Genomic DNA, 16,578 nt, shown 5'->3' on the forward strand with positions numbered 1-16,578 from the left:
ACCCTTAACGAACAAGATCGTTGAGAAACCCCCTCCTCGAATGTAGGGCGTTAAGCACCAGGAAACTCGCATTTTTTAGTAAAGGAAACAAACCTGTGGGATAAGTCAGCAAATCACATCATATATCGGATATCGCATCAGAAGGAGAGATGGATTCTCCCTTCCAGGCAAGTTCTGAGGAACTTCGACTTTATAGTCTTTATCCCCATTGGGTAAGTGGGAATCAGATTTATTGATTTGATTGAACCTAACGGGTAGTGCGCTACTTCAATGCTTGCACCCGGTAGGGTTGTTTTGATGTTAGTTTAGTTAACTTCTCATTTGTTTCCTTTGTTTTGATGTTTGTTTTTGTTTAGTTTGAGATATGAATGGTTACCTATTGATTTGGATAACTTTTGTGTTTTTCAGGCTTCGATTGAGTAGATTGGAATATTGGAATAAAATTGGGACTTAAAGTTTAAAGAAGTTGAGATTACCTAACATTCTTTGAAGGCCACGACCATGCCTTGATAGTTCACCATGGCCATGGTGGTGGAACTAAGATAAAACAAAGAGATGAGAAAGCACCATGACCTAGGCTGTGGTGACTTAAATTTGGCCATGGCCAGGGTTGTGGCGGAAACTATTAGGGTGTTTTTATCAGTTTTTCTTTCCTTTTTCACTTTGGACTCTTTTGGATATTTAAATATAATTGAGATTAGTTGTCAAATGACGGATTTTTGCATATTTTTTAGAGGAAAAGACGCATTCTTGGGGCTTGAAGACTGAATATCAGATTTAAGAGTTTGATTTTTGTTTCTTTTCAAGTCTAAATATGTTTTCCTTCTTCTCTATTTATTCCTTGTTCTTAGGATGGAGTAGATCCCTTTTGTTAGGGGAGGATGGAACCCTAATTATGTTTTGAACAATTTTTATTCTTAATACCAGATTTATGTTTATGAATTTGTGCAAGAATTTAGGTTTTATGCTTTATGAATGTTGGATTGATTCAATTACCTTGATGATGTTTCGAAGAGAGAAGTTAGGATTTATTGCTTAATTTATATTCATAATTGTTTTATTGAAATAACATCGCACAGCGTATTAAAACTAGAAGTAATCGAATAGAGATTCTAGGATTAATTTGTGGTCCATGTAATTCATAACCGAATAGGGCGAATTAGTTGTAAGGGATTGATGAATTTATGCTTCTTAATTTCAGAGTAACCAAATAGAGATCTGTATTAAGTTGAATATGATGCCTGAATAAGGATAATTGGCTTTAGAAGAATCCTACCAATTCATAGCACACACGGGTATTAAGAGTAGTTGTCAAGCATAATTAGGGGGAAATTTGTACCCTAACTTCATTAATACTACAAAGTTCTTCACATTGTTTATTTGTTTAATTTAGTTATTTTTAATTCATTAGCTTTACACTCTAAAATTTTGTTTTCTCAAATAATGTGTAGGTAGTTTTAGGTAATTACGAATATTTGCTTTGATCTATGTGGGATGATACTCAAACTCATTACTTTATTACTTGAACACGACTAGTGCACTTGCTAGAGTTGATTTAGTCGCATTAAGTTTTTGGCGTCGTTGCCAGCGATCGTTAGATTGTTTGTGATTATTTTAAGATTACCTGTTACTTTGAGATTTTTTTTTTATTTTGTTTGATTTTATTGGAAACCAATAGGTGTTTTTGCTAGTGTATGACCAGAGCCTTTGGAAAGATTTTACTAGCATTTGATCCTGAGATAGAGCGCACTTTTCACGCAAGAAAAAGAGCAATCAAAAGGGAGATCACGATAACCCAAATAATGGAACACCACCAGCAACTTGTACACTAAACGAGTACTCTACCCCATCTCTAAATGGAGTGACATCGAGCATTCGACAACCAGTGATCAATGCCAACACCTTTGAGATAAAGCCAACAGTCATCCAAATGATTTAGTAGTTAGTGTAGTTTGGTGGTTTGGCACATGAAGATCCCAACTTACATATTGCAAATTTCCTGGAGATTTGTGATACTTTTAAGCACAATGGAGTTTCGATGAAGCTATAAGACTAAGATTGTTCCCATTTTCATTAAGAGACAAAGCCAAGAGTTGTTTGATCTCATTACCAGTAGGCTCAATTACAACCTGGGAGCAGATGACACAAAAATTCCTGAGTAGGTATTTTCCTCCTGCAAAGACTACACAGTTGCGTAATGATATTACTATTTTTGTGTAGGTGGATACATAATCATTATAAGAAGCATGGGAAAGGTTCAAGGACGTGCTCCGGAGATGTCCTCACCATGAATTATCGGTTTGGCTACAAGTCCAGACGTTTTATAATGGTCTTAATAGTAAAGTTCGGAATATGATCAATGTTGCTGCAGGTGGTACTTTAGGTAAGAAGACACTAGAACAAGCTTATGAATTACTAGAGGAAATGGTTTCAAACTCTTATCAATGGTCGATAGAGAGGTTGCCTATGAGAAGAACGCCGGGTTTTCATAATATAGATGCTATCATGGCTTTGGCAGCACAAATGCAGGCGTTAAATAAGAAGATTGATGGACTTTAAATGCAAAAACCTACAATAGTTGCTTCTATGTGTGATTTTTGTGGCAAAGATCACCCTAACCATGAGTGCCAGTTAGGTAACATGTTTGTTGTTAATTCTATTCATGATCAAGCTAACTATGTTTCAAATTTTCGCAAGCCTAATAACAATCCATACAGTGAAACATATACTCCAAGGTGGAGGAATCACCCAAATTTCTCTTGGAGTAACAACAATAAAGTGAAACCTCCACCACCAGGTTTTCAATCTCAAGAGGAGAAATCAATTTAGAAGAGATGATGGTGAAGTTCTTGAGTACTACAGAGACAAGAATTCAGAATCAAGAGGCTTCCATCAACAATTTAGAAGCTCAAATTGGCCAGTTGGCCAATATCATTTCGGGTAGATAGCAAGGGCATTTACCGAGTGACACAGAAAAGAACCCGAAGGACCAATGTAAGGCCATAACCTTGAGGGATGGAAAGGCGATTGGTGAAGAAGAATCACAAAAGGTGGAAAGTGAAGTTGAGTTACCGGTCTTTATTGAAGAAAAGAAAGCGAATCCAGAAAAACAGATAGAGACTAAGGCAAAGGAAATTGCAAGAGGTAAAGGAAAAGGTACGTCAAATTATGATTTTGTTGTTGTTGAAAAAGATGTATCTAAATTTCCTTATCCCGATAGAATTAGAAAGGATAAACTGGATCAACAATTTTTAAAGTTTTTAGAGGTCTTTAAGAAATTACAAATAAATATTTCATTTGCTGAAGCCTTAGCACTGATGCCTAGCTATGCAAAGTTCTTAAAAGACATCCTTTCTAACAAGCAGAAGATCGAGGAGCATGGGACAGTTATGCTCACTGAAGAATGCAATGCCATTTTGCAAAATAAACTACCTCTTAAACTGAGAGATCCAAGGAGTTTTACTATACCTTGTGCATTAGGAGATTCATTCTTTGATAAAGCATTGTGTGATTTAGGTGCTAGTATTAATATAATGCCTTTATCAATTTTCAGGAAGCTAGGACTTGGAGAAGTGAAAAAGATAAACATGTCGCTCCAGCTTGCTGATAGATCAATCAAACAACCTAAAGGCATTGTTGAAGACATTTTGTTAAAGGTCGACAAATTTATCTTTCCAATGGACTTCGTAGTTCTTGATATGGTGGAGAACCGGGAGGTGCCTCTAATTTTGGGACGTCCATTTTTGGCGACAGCTCGTGCTTTGATAGATGTGCAACAAGAAAAATTAATTATGAGACTAAATGACGAAGAAATAGTGTTTGATGTCCATAAAGAGATGAAAATCCTACTGCATTTTATATTGAATCTTGTTTTCACTTTGACAGTTTTGGTGAGATTGTAGGTGCTCACAAAGAAGAAGTTCTGCAGGAGGATTCTTTGGAGAGATGTCTAATGGGGTCAAGCACAACAGAAGATGAAGACCCGTGCTTAAGAGAAGAAGCTGAAGCATTAGAGAAGGAATCTCTGATTGATAGTAATATGGAGCTAAAGGAGGATTTGCATAAAACTCCTAATGAGGCTCCTAAACTTGAATTTAAACCTTTTCCTTCACATTTAAAATATGCTTTTCTAGATAAAGATGCTTACCCTATGATTATTTCTACATCTTTGACAGATTTGGAGGAGAAGTCACTGCTAGACATTTTGAGGAAGCACAAGAAGGCTATGGGATGGACAATTGCTGATATCAAGGGAATAAGCCCTTCCATCTGCATGCATAAGATCCTCATGGAAAAGAATTTCAAGCCAACAATACAACCACAAAGGAGATTAAATCATGCCATCCAAGAAGTGGTAAAATTACTCGATGTAGGTATTATTTATCCTATCTCTGATAGTAATTGGGTTAGTCCTGTGCAAGTAGTGCCTAAGAAAGGGGAAATGACTGTAGTGAAGAATGAAAATAATGAGCTTATCCCCACTAGGATGGTAACTGGATTGCGTGTGTATATAGACTATAGAAGATTAGATTCCACCACTAGAAAAGACCATTTCTCATTGCCATTTATTGATCAGATGTTAGTGAGATTAGCGGGTAATAAATTTTATTGTTTTCTTGATGGCTATTCTAGTTATTATCAAATTCCTATTGCTCCAGAGGACCAAGAGAAAACAACATTTACTTGTCCTTATGGCACGTTGGCTTATCGACGTATGCCATTTGGTTTATGCAATGCGCCGGCTACTTTCTAATGCTGCATGATGGCTTTTTTCTCTAACATGACTGAAAAATTTCTGAAAAGTTTCATGGATGATTTTACGCTGTATGGACTAACCTTTGAATCTTGTTTGCAAAATCTTTCGTTAGTTTTACAACGTGTGAGGAATCAAATCTTGTGCTGAATTAGGAGAAGTGCCATTTTATGGTACGAGAAGGTATTGTGCTTGGACACAAGATCTCTGAGCAAGGGATTGAGGTTGATAAAGCAAAAGTGGAAGTGACTGAAAAATTACCTCCTCCGACAACGGTTTGAGCAGTCAAAAGTTTCCTTGGCCATGCGGGATTTTATAGAAGATTTATTAAAGATTTCTCAAAAATTGCAAAACCTCTATCTAATCTTCTTGCCAAGGATGTAAAATTTAAATTTGATTCTGAATGTTTGTAGGCCTTTAATTTGCTGAAGGAGAAGCTAGTGACAGCACCGATAGTGTCGCACCAAATTGGAACAGCCCCTTTGAAATTATGTGTGACGTGAGTGACTATGCCATCGGTGCTACTCTCGGTCAAAGGAAAGACAAAATGTTAAAGGTCATATCTTATGCCAGTCATACCTTAAATGGTCCGCAACTGAACTACATAACAACTGAGAAAGAATTACTAGCAGTGGTCTTTGCATTCGAGAAGTTTAAATCCTACCTTATAGGCATGAAACCCATACTCTACACAGATCATGCAGCTCTACGACATCTCTTTGCTAAGAAGGACGCCAAACCATGCCTTATTAGATGGGTCCTTCTATTTCAATAGTTTGATTGGTAGATTAAAGATCGAAAGGGGACAAAAAATCAAGTGGCTAATCATTTATCCTGATTAGATAATTCAATCCTTGAAGAGGGAGATATTAGTGTAGAATTTCTTGATGAGCAAATTCTATCTCTTAACTCTTCTTTTTCTAAATCTCCATGGTTTGCTGATTTGGCTAATTTTGTTGCAAGAGGCTGGATCCCAAAGCATTTTACATGCCAACAAAGGAATAATTTTTGGCTGATGTCAAATATTATTTGTGGGAAGACCTTTACTTGTACAAACTATGTGCAGATCAAGTTGTTAGAAAACGTATGCTAGAAGAAAAAAATGGAACTATTTTGAGTCATTGCCATGATAGAGAAACTGGAGGGCATTTCGGGGTGAATCGCACAGCAGCAAAGGTGTTACAATCAGGTTTTTATTGGCCCACTGTGTTTTAGGATGCTTAAAGATATGTATCCTCTTGTGATCGTTGCCAAAGAACAGGTAATATTTCTAAGAAAGATGAGATGCCTTTAAATAATATATTGGTTTGTGAAAGTTTTGACATTTGGAGTATTGATTTCATGGAACCATTTCCATCATCGTATGAAAACACTTTTACCCTTGTGGCAGTAGATTACATTTCTAAATGGGTGGAGGCAATTGCCACCAAAATTAATGATTCTAGAACAGTATTACAATTCCTTAGGTGGAATATTTTCACTAGATATGGAACTCCTTGGGCAATCCTTAGTGATGGTGGGAAGCATTTTTGTAATCACCAATTTAATGCACTCTTCAAGAAATATGGAGTCACACACAAGGTAGCCACTCCCTACCATGCACAAACTAGTGATCAAGTAGAGGTCTCTAATAGAGAGCTAAAACGAATTTTGGAAAAGACCGTTAGTGCCTCTAGAAAAGATTGGGCGACAAAGTTAGATTATGCTTTATGAGCACATAGGACAACCTTTAAAACACCTATAGGTCTGTCACCTTATAGGTTAGTATTTGAAAAAGCATGTCACCTGCTGGTAGAATTCAAGCACAAAGCTTATTAGGCTACTAAATTTTTGAATTTTGATATGCATAGCGCAAGTGCTAAACGTCTTTTGCATGTGAGTGAGTTAGATGAATTTCGTCATTGGGCATACAAGAGTGCTAGTTTGTACAAGAAGAAGGCAAAGAGATGGCATGATAGGCACATTGTGAAAAAGGAGTTCGAGTCGGAATAGCAAGTTTTTCTTTACAATAGTCGTCTTCGTCCTTTCCCAAGAAAGCTGAAATTAAGATGGACGAGTCCATATGAGGTAATTCAGGTAACACCTTTTGAAGCAATTGAGATCTGCCATGGAAAGACAGGTGAGACGTTTAAAGTTAATGGACACTATTTGAAGCACTATGTTGGAGGACGTTTCGATCCAAACACCACGTCTGTCTAATTTCTTGAATGAAGAAAGTGGAGAAAGTGAAGCTAATGACTCTAAATTAGAACTATAAATTTTTTTTTCTTTTCTCTCTTCTACAATTATTTTATTTTCGGTTGATTTTGTTTTGTTATCGTCGGAACAATGAACAAGTTTGGGAGAAGCTTAAGTGATAGAAGAAGAAGACAATTTTGAGCAGAATAGAACACGGGTTGCCTTATGTTATTTTGCACAGTTGTGGCCATGTTAAAAGATAAAAAGCTTGTAGAGTCCAGCCTTCACCACGGGATGCCCTATGTTATTTTACACAGTCGTGGCCATGTTAAAAGATAAAAAGCTTGCAGAGTCCAGCCTTCACCACGGAATACCCCATGTTATTTTACACAATCGTGGCCATGTGAAAAAAAAAAAGTTTAAAGAAAATAAAAGGAAAAATGGCGGCCCATATACCCTAAAGAAATTGTTTTTCTTTTCTTCCCTATCCCCACTTGCTATCCTCTGCTTCAACCATTTTCTTCTCCTAACCAACTTGTCTTCTCTTTTCATTCTTTTCATTATTTCTTCTTTTTTGTCCTTTTCTCTTTTAAGGTAAGTTTTTCTTTCTTTACCTTTATTTGATTTTGGTGGGATCATTAATTTATTTATTTATTTTTTTTTTTTTATGTCTGTTAGTTTCTTTTGTCATAGAATGCTCTAATTGTTGTTGGGTTTTACCTCGGTTGGGTCATGCTGCACTTGCTTATTTTATGACTTGTGTCTTGTTTGTGTTTCCTTTTACTTTTTTATGCCAATTTTTTTTAGTTTACGTTTTACTTGGCCACTATTAAATAGGGGATTCTCATGTCTTGTTTGTTTGTTGGATATGGGTGTTACTCTACTACAGTTCCTAAGTTGCTCTAATTAAAGATATTATTAGTTTAACACCCTCTTAAAGTACACAGTTTGCCAATGTCGTTTTGTTACTTCATTCTTCTCTATTTGTCTTATTTCAGTTCATTTTTGTTGGCTTTATTTGTAGGCATATTGACTTTCACACTTAATGGGTCCACAAAAGAAACTGAAAACTACAAAAGGAGCAAAGTCCTCATCCTCAAAACGATCAGCCTCTTCCTCTCAGAGATCCACAACTCCAGACATTCCAAGATCTATCACCTTTAAAAATAAGGAACAAGAGGAAAGGTATGCCACTCTTGCCCAACGTCCTATAGTTTGTATGCATTATATGGACAATACAGTGTTGCTAGCGTTAGACTTAAAAGATGAAATCAATCGACTGCTTAGTAACATAGAGTGGATTACATTCATGGGTTTGCAATCAAGTACTTTTGTCCAATTAACCTTAGAGTTTCTTAGTTCTTTTTCTTATAAGGTAGTCGCCAAAGATTCAAGATGAAGGATGCATTTCATTTAGATTGTTAAACCAAGACCATAGTCAATCTATCACAGTTTAATGAAATTTTTGGTTTTTCTAACTTTGGCTTTCGATTCCTCCTAAATATGTTGAAAACATAGCTTGGCACGACTTTACCAACACACAACCATATGATGCTAGTTTTTCTAAATCCAACCACTTACGGAACCTTTCCCACAGTTACATTCATAGAGTCATGGAGAAAGGTCATAAACACAACTCAAGTATTTGGCTTTTAGGACATTTGAATCATGTAGCACATGGTCGGACCAGTAAGATTGCAGTTGGTGGTTTAATCACCACTATTGCAAAAATTTTCGGCATCTTGGATGTGCAATTAAGAGAGCCCATTGTAGATAAAGAAAGCATTGACCTTGTTACCTTAATTGCTATGCATATGTGTGTTCCCTATCGCGGTCAGTATGTTTTACAAGATGGACAGGGACATTCTATTCTGCCACCAACCAACATTGCTCAGTCTACTCCCGAAGACTTGGCAAATGAAACTCCAATAGGCTTTCACGCAGAGAGAGCTGCACTAAACACTGAGGGTCAAGTCGTTTCGGCTCCACAAGCTCAAGCACCTGTGACTCTAGAGATGCTGTTACAGGTAATGCAAAGACTAGAGACTAGCATTAGCAATGTCAATGATCGCTTGCTCATTCTTGAAGCCAAATTTGACCGCTATATGAGCCCAAATTCCTAGTCGTTCTATCCTCTAAATTCAGGGAAATTTCTATCTTTTACTTTCCATTATTTTTGGTTTTTTTTTTCATGCATTGAGGACATTGAATTCTTTAAGTTTGGGGGAGTGGGTAGTTTGGTTTGTGTTGCATTGTTGATGGTCTATTTCTTTTGTTTGGTGTGTTTGTTTTTAGGAAGTGTTTAGTTTATTTGTGTGTTTTTGGTTTGCATTTTGTATTTGTTGCATGGTGGTTATTATGCTTGTGCTTTTGATACAATCCCGAGCGAAACTTTGTGATATCCCCAAAAAAAAATTTTGTTTGCTTTTTGTGATAAACTTTGTAATCATTTGGAGTACTAGTAGTATCAAGTCATTGAAGGGATTCAAACATGCTCATATCATTAGGAATGCTGAAGAGTATGCGATTTTAGATGGTTGTGCCAATTCTGGTTTATTACTTCACTTTGTTGTGTACTAGTTCAGCCTTGTCTTCACTCCCTACAAAAAAAAAAAAAAATATATATTGTATATACAGTCTTGAAATAAATTAACTATGCTTATTTGTTTGTTTTTTAATGAACTACTCAACTGTTTCGAGCTGCTTAGTAACCAAGAGTATTCATGAGCCCCATGTTTACTTTTGCGTCAAACCGTGGCTTGAAGTATGAGTATGCAGAGCACTTTATGTGTTGTGACATTGCTAAGTAACCGGGGGCACTCATCACAAATGCGTGCATTCGTGTAAAAAGGTGATGTGACAATCTAAGGAAGCCTATGAAGAAAAAAAAAATAAGCAAGGGGTTGAGTATAAAGTCTTGGTGAGGCATGATTGGGTTGAGGAAAGATTAGAGTTGTACAATTAGCTGGGTTGTATGTTTGGGTGCATGAATATTATTTAAAGCATGTTTGCTTTCTTTTCCTTGATTTTGGAAATGCTGCGAATCCTTGATGATTGCTAAGTTTGTTTTTCTGATATTTTCTTTACTCAGAGATGAGCAAAGGATTAAGTTTGGGGGATGATAAGTTGCAAAATTTGAGTGTTTTTTTATGTTAGTTTAGTTAAATTCTCATTTGTTTCCTTTGTTTTGATATTTGTTTTTGTTAAGTTTGAGATATGAATGGTATTGATTTGGATAACTTTTGTGTTTTTCAGGCTTTGATTGAGTAGATTGCAGTATTGGAATGAAATTGGGACTTAAAGCTTGAAGAAGTTGAGATTACCTAATATTCTTTGAAGCCACGACCATGCCTTGGTAGTTCACCATGGCCATGGTGGTGGAACAAAGATAAAACAAAGAGACCAAGGCTGTGGTGACTTAAATTTGGCCATGGCCAGGGTTGTGGCGGAAACTATTAGGGTGTTTTTATCAGTTTTTGTTTCATTTTTCACTTAGGACTCTTTTGAGTATTTAAATATAATCGAGATTAGTTGTCAAAGGACAGATTTTTGCATATTTTTGAGAGGAAAAGACGCATTCTTGGGGCTTGAAGACTGGAGATCAAATTTAAGAGTTCGATTTTTGTTTCTTTTCAAGTCTAAATATGTTTTCCTTCTTCTCTATTTATTCCTTTGTTCTTAGGATGGAGTAAATCCTTTTTGTTAGGGGAGGATAGAACCCTAATTATGTTTTGAACAATTTTTATTCTTAATACCAGATTTATGTTTATGAATTTGTGTAAGAGTTTAGGTTTTATGCTTTATGAATGTTGGATTGATTCAATTACCTTGATGATGTTTCGAATAGAGAAGTTAGGGTTTATTGCTTAATTCATATTCATAATTGTTTTATTAGAGTAACATTTCACAACGTATTAAAAACACACAATTGATGCGTTCAGAAATGGACTCCTCTTTACCTGAGCTTACAAGGAACTCACTATGTTCAATTGCATCAACATGGAAGATGTGCGGGCCTACGGCATGGTCAGATAAGATGGAAGAAGATGAAGTCCATCGAACCAGATACACCCATTTATGATGATCGCCGTTCCAAATGATGACTAACACTATGACACTTGTCTTATTGAGCCTACCCCACATCCACCAAGCGAGGTCTTAATTGTACACTAGACACCCACTCGACCGCCAGTCAGCTAGGCCTATCGAGCGAGCACTAGTCCCTGTTAACTGCACCAAAATTCCAAAATACAACCTTAACATTGAGCCAGCTGAAGTAGTAAACATAATGAAGTTTAGGTAACACTGTCACATGTCCCCAAACTTAAGAACACCGCTCGAAGTGAAATACTACTAAGTAGTACGAGTTCCCACAATATTGATCATAACACCACAGATTGCATCAGTCTCCGACTTGAGGTCATAAAGTTACCAAAGAGATGCCACATCTAGGACCCTCTGACCAAGAAAGGGAAGAGTACCCTAACGAACAAGATCGTTGAGAACCCCCTCCTCGAATGTAGGCGTTAAGCACCAAAACTCGCATTTTTTAGTAAAGGAAACAAACCTGTGGGATAAGTCAGCAAATCACATCATATATCGGATATCGCATCAGAAGGAGAGATGGGATTCTCCCTTCCAGGCAAGTTCTGAGGAACTTCGACTTTATAGTCTTTATCCCCATTGGTAAGTGGGAATCAGATTTATTGATTTGATTGAACCTAACGGGTAGTGCGCTACTTCAATGCTTGCACCCGGTAGGGTGTTTTGATGTTAGTTTAGTTAACTTCTCATTTGTTTCCTTGTTTTGATGTTTGTTTTTGTTTAGTTTGAGATATGAATGGTTACCTATGATTGGATAACTTTGGTGTTTTTCAGGCTCGATTGAGTGATTGGAATATTGGAATAAAATTGGGACTTAAAGTTTAAAGAAGTTGAGATACCTAACATCTTTGAAGGCCACGACCATGCCTTGATAGTTCACCATGGCCATGGTGGTGAAACAAGATAAAACAAAAGATGAGAAAGCACCATGACCTAGGCTGTGGTGACTTAAATTTGGCCATGGCCAGGTTGTGGCGGAAACTATTAGGTGTTTTTATCAGTTTTTCTTCCTTTTTCACTTTGGACTCTTTTGGATATTTAAATTAATTGAGATTAGTTGTCAAATGACGGATTTTTGCATATTTTTTAGAGGAAAAGACGCATTCTTGGGGCTTAAGACTGAATATCAGATTTAAGTTTGATTTTGTTTCTTTTCAAGTCTAAATATGTTTTCCTTCTTCTCTATTTATTCCTTGTTCTAGGATGGAGTAGACCCTTTTGTTAGGGGAGGATGAACCCTAATTATGTTTTGAACAATTTTTATTCTTAATACCAGATTTATGTTTATGAATTTGTGCAAGAATTAGGTTTTATGCTTTATGAATGTTGGATTGATTCAATTACCTGATGATGTTTCGAGAGAGAAGTTAGGATTTATTGCTTAATTTATATTCATAATTGTTTTATTGAAATAACATCGCACAGCGTATTAAAACTAGAAGTAATCGAATAGAGATTCTAGGATTAATTTGTGGTCCATGTAATTCATACCCGAATAGGGCGAATTAGTTGTAAGGGATTGATGAATTTATGCTTCTTAATTTCAGAGTAACCAAATAGAGATCTGTATTAAGTTAATATATGCCTGAATAAGGATAATTGGCTTTAGAAGAATCCTACCATTCATAGCACACACGGGTATTAAGAGTAGTTGTCAAGCATAATTAGGGGAAATTTGTACCCTAACTTCATTATACTACAAAGTTCTTCACATTGTTTATTGTTTTTTAGTTATTTTTATTCTTAGCTTTACACTCTAAAATTTTTTTTTTCTCAAATAATGTGTAGGTAGTTTTAGGTAATTACGAATATTGCTTTGATCTATGTGGATGATACTCAAACTCATTACTTTATTACTTGAACACTAGTGCACTTGCTAGAGTTGATTTAGTCGCATTAAGTTTTGGCGTCGTTGCCAGCGATCGTTAGATTGTTGTGATTATTTTAAGATTACCTGTTACTTGAGATTTTTTTTTATTTGTTTGATTTATTGGAAACCATAGGTGTTTTTGCTAGTGTATGACCGAGCCTTTGGAAAGATTTTACTAGCATTTGATCCTGAGATAGAGCGCACTTTTCACGCAAGAAAAAGAGCAATCAAAAGGGAGATCACGATAACCCAAATAATGGAACACCACCAGCAACTTGTACACTAAACGAGTACTTCTACCCCATCTCTAAATGGAGTGACATCGCATTCGACAACCAGTGATCAATGCCACACCTTTGAGATAAAGCCAACAGTCATCCATGATTTAGTAGTTTAGTGTAGTTTGGTGGTTTGGCACATAAGATCCCAACTTACATATTGCAAATTTCCTGGAGATTTGTGATACTTTTAAGCACAATGGAGTTTCGATGAAGCTATAAGACTAAGATTTTTCCATTTTCATTAAGAGACAAAGCCAAGAGTTGTTGATCTCATTACCAGTAGGCTCAATTCAACCTGGGAGCAGATGACACAAAATTCCTGAGTAGGTATTTTCCTCCTGCAAAGACTACCCAGTTGCGTAATGATTTACTATTTTTGTGTAGGTGGATACATAATCATTATAAGAAGCATGGGAAAGGTTCAAGGACTGCTCCGGAGATGTCCTCACCATGAATTATCGGTTTGGCTACAAGTCCAGACGTTTTATAATGGTCTTAATAGTTAAGTTCGGAATATGATCAATGTTCTGCGTGGTCTTTAGGTAAGAAGACACTAGAACAAGCTTATGATTACTAGGGAAATGGTTTCAAACTCTTATCAATGGTGATAGAGAGGTTGCCTATGAGAAAAGACGCCGGGTTTTCATAATATAGATGCTATCATGGCTTTGGCAGCACAAATGCAGGCTTTAAATAAGAAGATTGATGGACTTTAATGCAAAAACCACATAGTTGCTTCTATGTGTGATTTTTGTGGCAAGATCACCCTAACCATGAGTGCCAGTTAGGTAACATGTTTGTTGTTAATTCTATTCATGATCAAGCTAACTATGTTTCAAATTTTCGCAAGCCTAATACAATCCATACAGTGAAACATATACTCCAAGGTGGAGGAATCACCCAATTTTCTCTTGGAGTAACAACAATAAAGTGAAACCTCCACCACCAGGTTTTCAATCTCAAGAGGAGAAATCAATTTAGAAGATGATGGTGAAGTTCTTGAGTACTACAGAGACAAGAATTCAGAATCAAGAGGCTTCCTCAACAATTTAGAAGCTCAATTGGCCAGTTGGCCAATATCATTTCGGGTAGATAGCAAGGCATTTACCGAGTGACACAGAAAAAACCGAAGGACCAATGTAAGGCCATAACCTTGAGGATGGAAAGCGATTGGTGAAGAGAATCACAAAAGGTGGAAAGTGAAGTTGAGTTACCGGTCTTTATTGAAGAAAAGAAAGCGAATCCAGAAAAACAATAGAGACTAAGGCAAAGAAATTGCAAAGGTAAAGGAAAAGGTACGTCAAATATGATTTTTGTTGTTGTTGAAAAAGATATCTAAATTTCCTATCCCGATAGAATTAGAAAGGATAAACTGGATCAACAATTTTTAAAGTTTTAGAGGTCTTTAAGAAATTCAAATAAATATTTCATTTGCTGAAGCCTTAGCACTGTGCTAGCTATGCAAAGTTCTTAAAAGACATCCTTTCTAACAAGCAGAAGATCGAGGAGCATGGGACAGTTATGCTCACTGAAGAATGCAATGCCATTTTGCAAATAAACTACCTCTTAAACTGAGAGATCCAAGGAGTTTTACTATACCTTGTGCATTAGGAGATTCATTCTTTGATAAAGCATTGTGTGATTTAGGTGCTAGTATTAATATAATGCCTTATATCAATTTTCAGGAAGCTAGACTTGGAGAAGTGAAAAAGATAACATGTCGCTCCACTTGCTGATAGATCAATCAAACAACCTAAAGGCATTGTTGAAGACATTTTGTTAAAGGTCGACAAATTTATCTTCCAATGGACTTCGTAGTTCTTGATATGGTGGAGAACCGGGAGGTGCCTCTAATTTTGGGACGTCCATTTTTGGCGACAGCTCGTGCTTTGATAGATGTGCAACAAGAAAAATTAATTATGAGACTAAATACGAAGAAATAGTGTTTGATGTCCTAAAGAGATGGAAAATCCTACTGCATTTTATATTGAATCTGTTTTCACTTTGACAGTTTTGGTGAGATTGTAGGTGCTCACAAAGAAGAAGTTCTGCAGGAGGATTCTTTGGAGAGATGTCTAATGGGGTCAAGCACAACAGAAGATGAAGACCCGTGCTTAAGAGAGAAAGCTGAGCATTAGAGAAGGAATCTCTGATTGATAGTAATATGGAGCTAAAGGAGGATTTGCATAAAACTCCTAATGAGCTCCTAAACTTGAATTTAAACCTTTTCCTTCACATTTAAAATATGCTTTCTATAAAGATGCTTACCCTATGATTATTTCTACATCTTTGACAGATTTGGAGGAGAAGTCACTGCTAGACATTTTGAGGAAGCACAAGAAGGCTATGGGATGGACAATTGCTGATATCAAGGGAATAAGCCCTTCCATCTGCATGCATAAGATCCTCATGGAAAAGAATTTCAAGCAACAATACAACCACAAAGGAGATTAATCATGCCATCCAAGAAGTGGTAAAATACTCGATGTAGGTATTATTTATCCTATCTCTGATAGTAATTGGGTTAGTCCTTGCAAGTAGTGCCTAAGAAAGGGGAAATGACTGTAGTGAAGAATGAAAAATGAGCTTATCCCCACTAGGATGGTAACTGGATTGCGTGTGTATATAGACTATAGAAGATTAGATTCCACCACTAGAAAAGACCATTCTCATTGCCATTTATTGATCAGATTTAGTGAGATTAGCGGGTAATAAATTTTATTGTTTTCTTGATGGCTATTCTAGTTATTATCAATTCCTATTGCTCCAGAGGACCAAGAGAAAACAACATTTACTTGTCCTTATGGCACGTTGGCTTATCGACGTATGCCATTTGGTTTATGCAATGCGCCGGCTACTTTCTAATGCTGCATGATGGCTTTTTTCTCTAACATGACTGAAAAATTTCTGAAAAGTTTCATGGATGATTTTCGCTGTATGGACTAACCTTTGAATCTTGTTTGCAAAATCTTTCGTTAGTTTTACAACGTGTGAGGAATCAAATCTTGTGCTGAATTAGGAGAAGTGCCATTTTATGGTACGAGAAGGTATTGTCTTGGACACAAGATCTCTGAGCAAGGGTGAGGTTGATAAAGCAAAAGTGAAGTGATTGAAAATTACCTCCCCCAATACGGTTCGAGCAGTCAAAAGTTTCCTTGGCCATGCGGATTTTATAGAAGATTTATAAGATTTCTCAAAAATTGCAAAACCTCTATCTAATCTTCTTGCCAAGGATGTAAAATTTAAATGATTCTGAATGTTTGTAGGCCTTTAATTTGCTGAAGGAAGCTATGACAGCACCGATAGTGTCGCACCAAATTGGAACAGCCCCTTTGAAATTATGTGTGACGTGAGTACTATGCCATCGGTGCTACTCTCGGTCAAAGGAAAGA

The 16,578-nt window shown here is 36.5% G+C and overlaps 1 non-coding gene across 1 annotated transcript; it reads right to left on the bottom strand.

The window, feature by feature from the left end:
- Window positions 1–2,188: 2,188 nt before the first annotated feature.
- Window positions 2,189–2,294, bottom strand: LOC116126096. Its single transcript, XR_004127433.1, has one exon. It is a non-coding gene; the product is annotated as a small nucleolar RNA R71 (small nucleolar RNA).
- Window positions 2,295–16,578: the final 14,284 nt, after the last annotated feature.

This window comes from Pistacia vera, unplaced genomic scaffold, assembly GCF_008641045.1.
Source record: "Pistacia vera cultivar Batoury unplaced genomic scaffold, PisVer_v2 Contig174, whole genome shotgun sequence".
Lineage (NCBI taxonomy): Eukaryota > Viridiplantae > Streptophyta > Magnoliopsida > Sapindales > Anacardiaceae > Pistacia > Pistacia vera.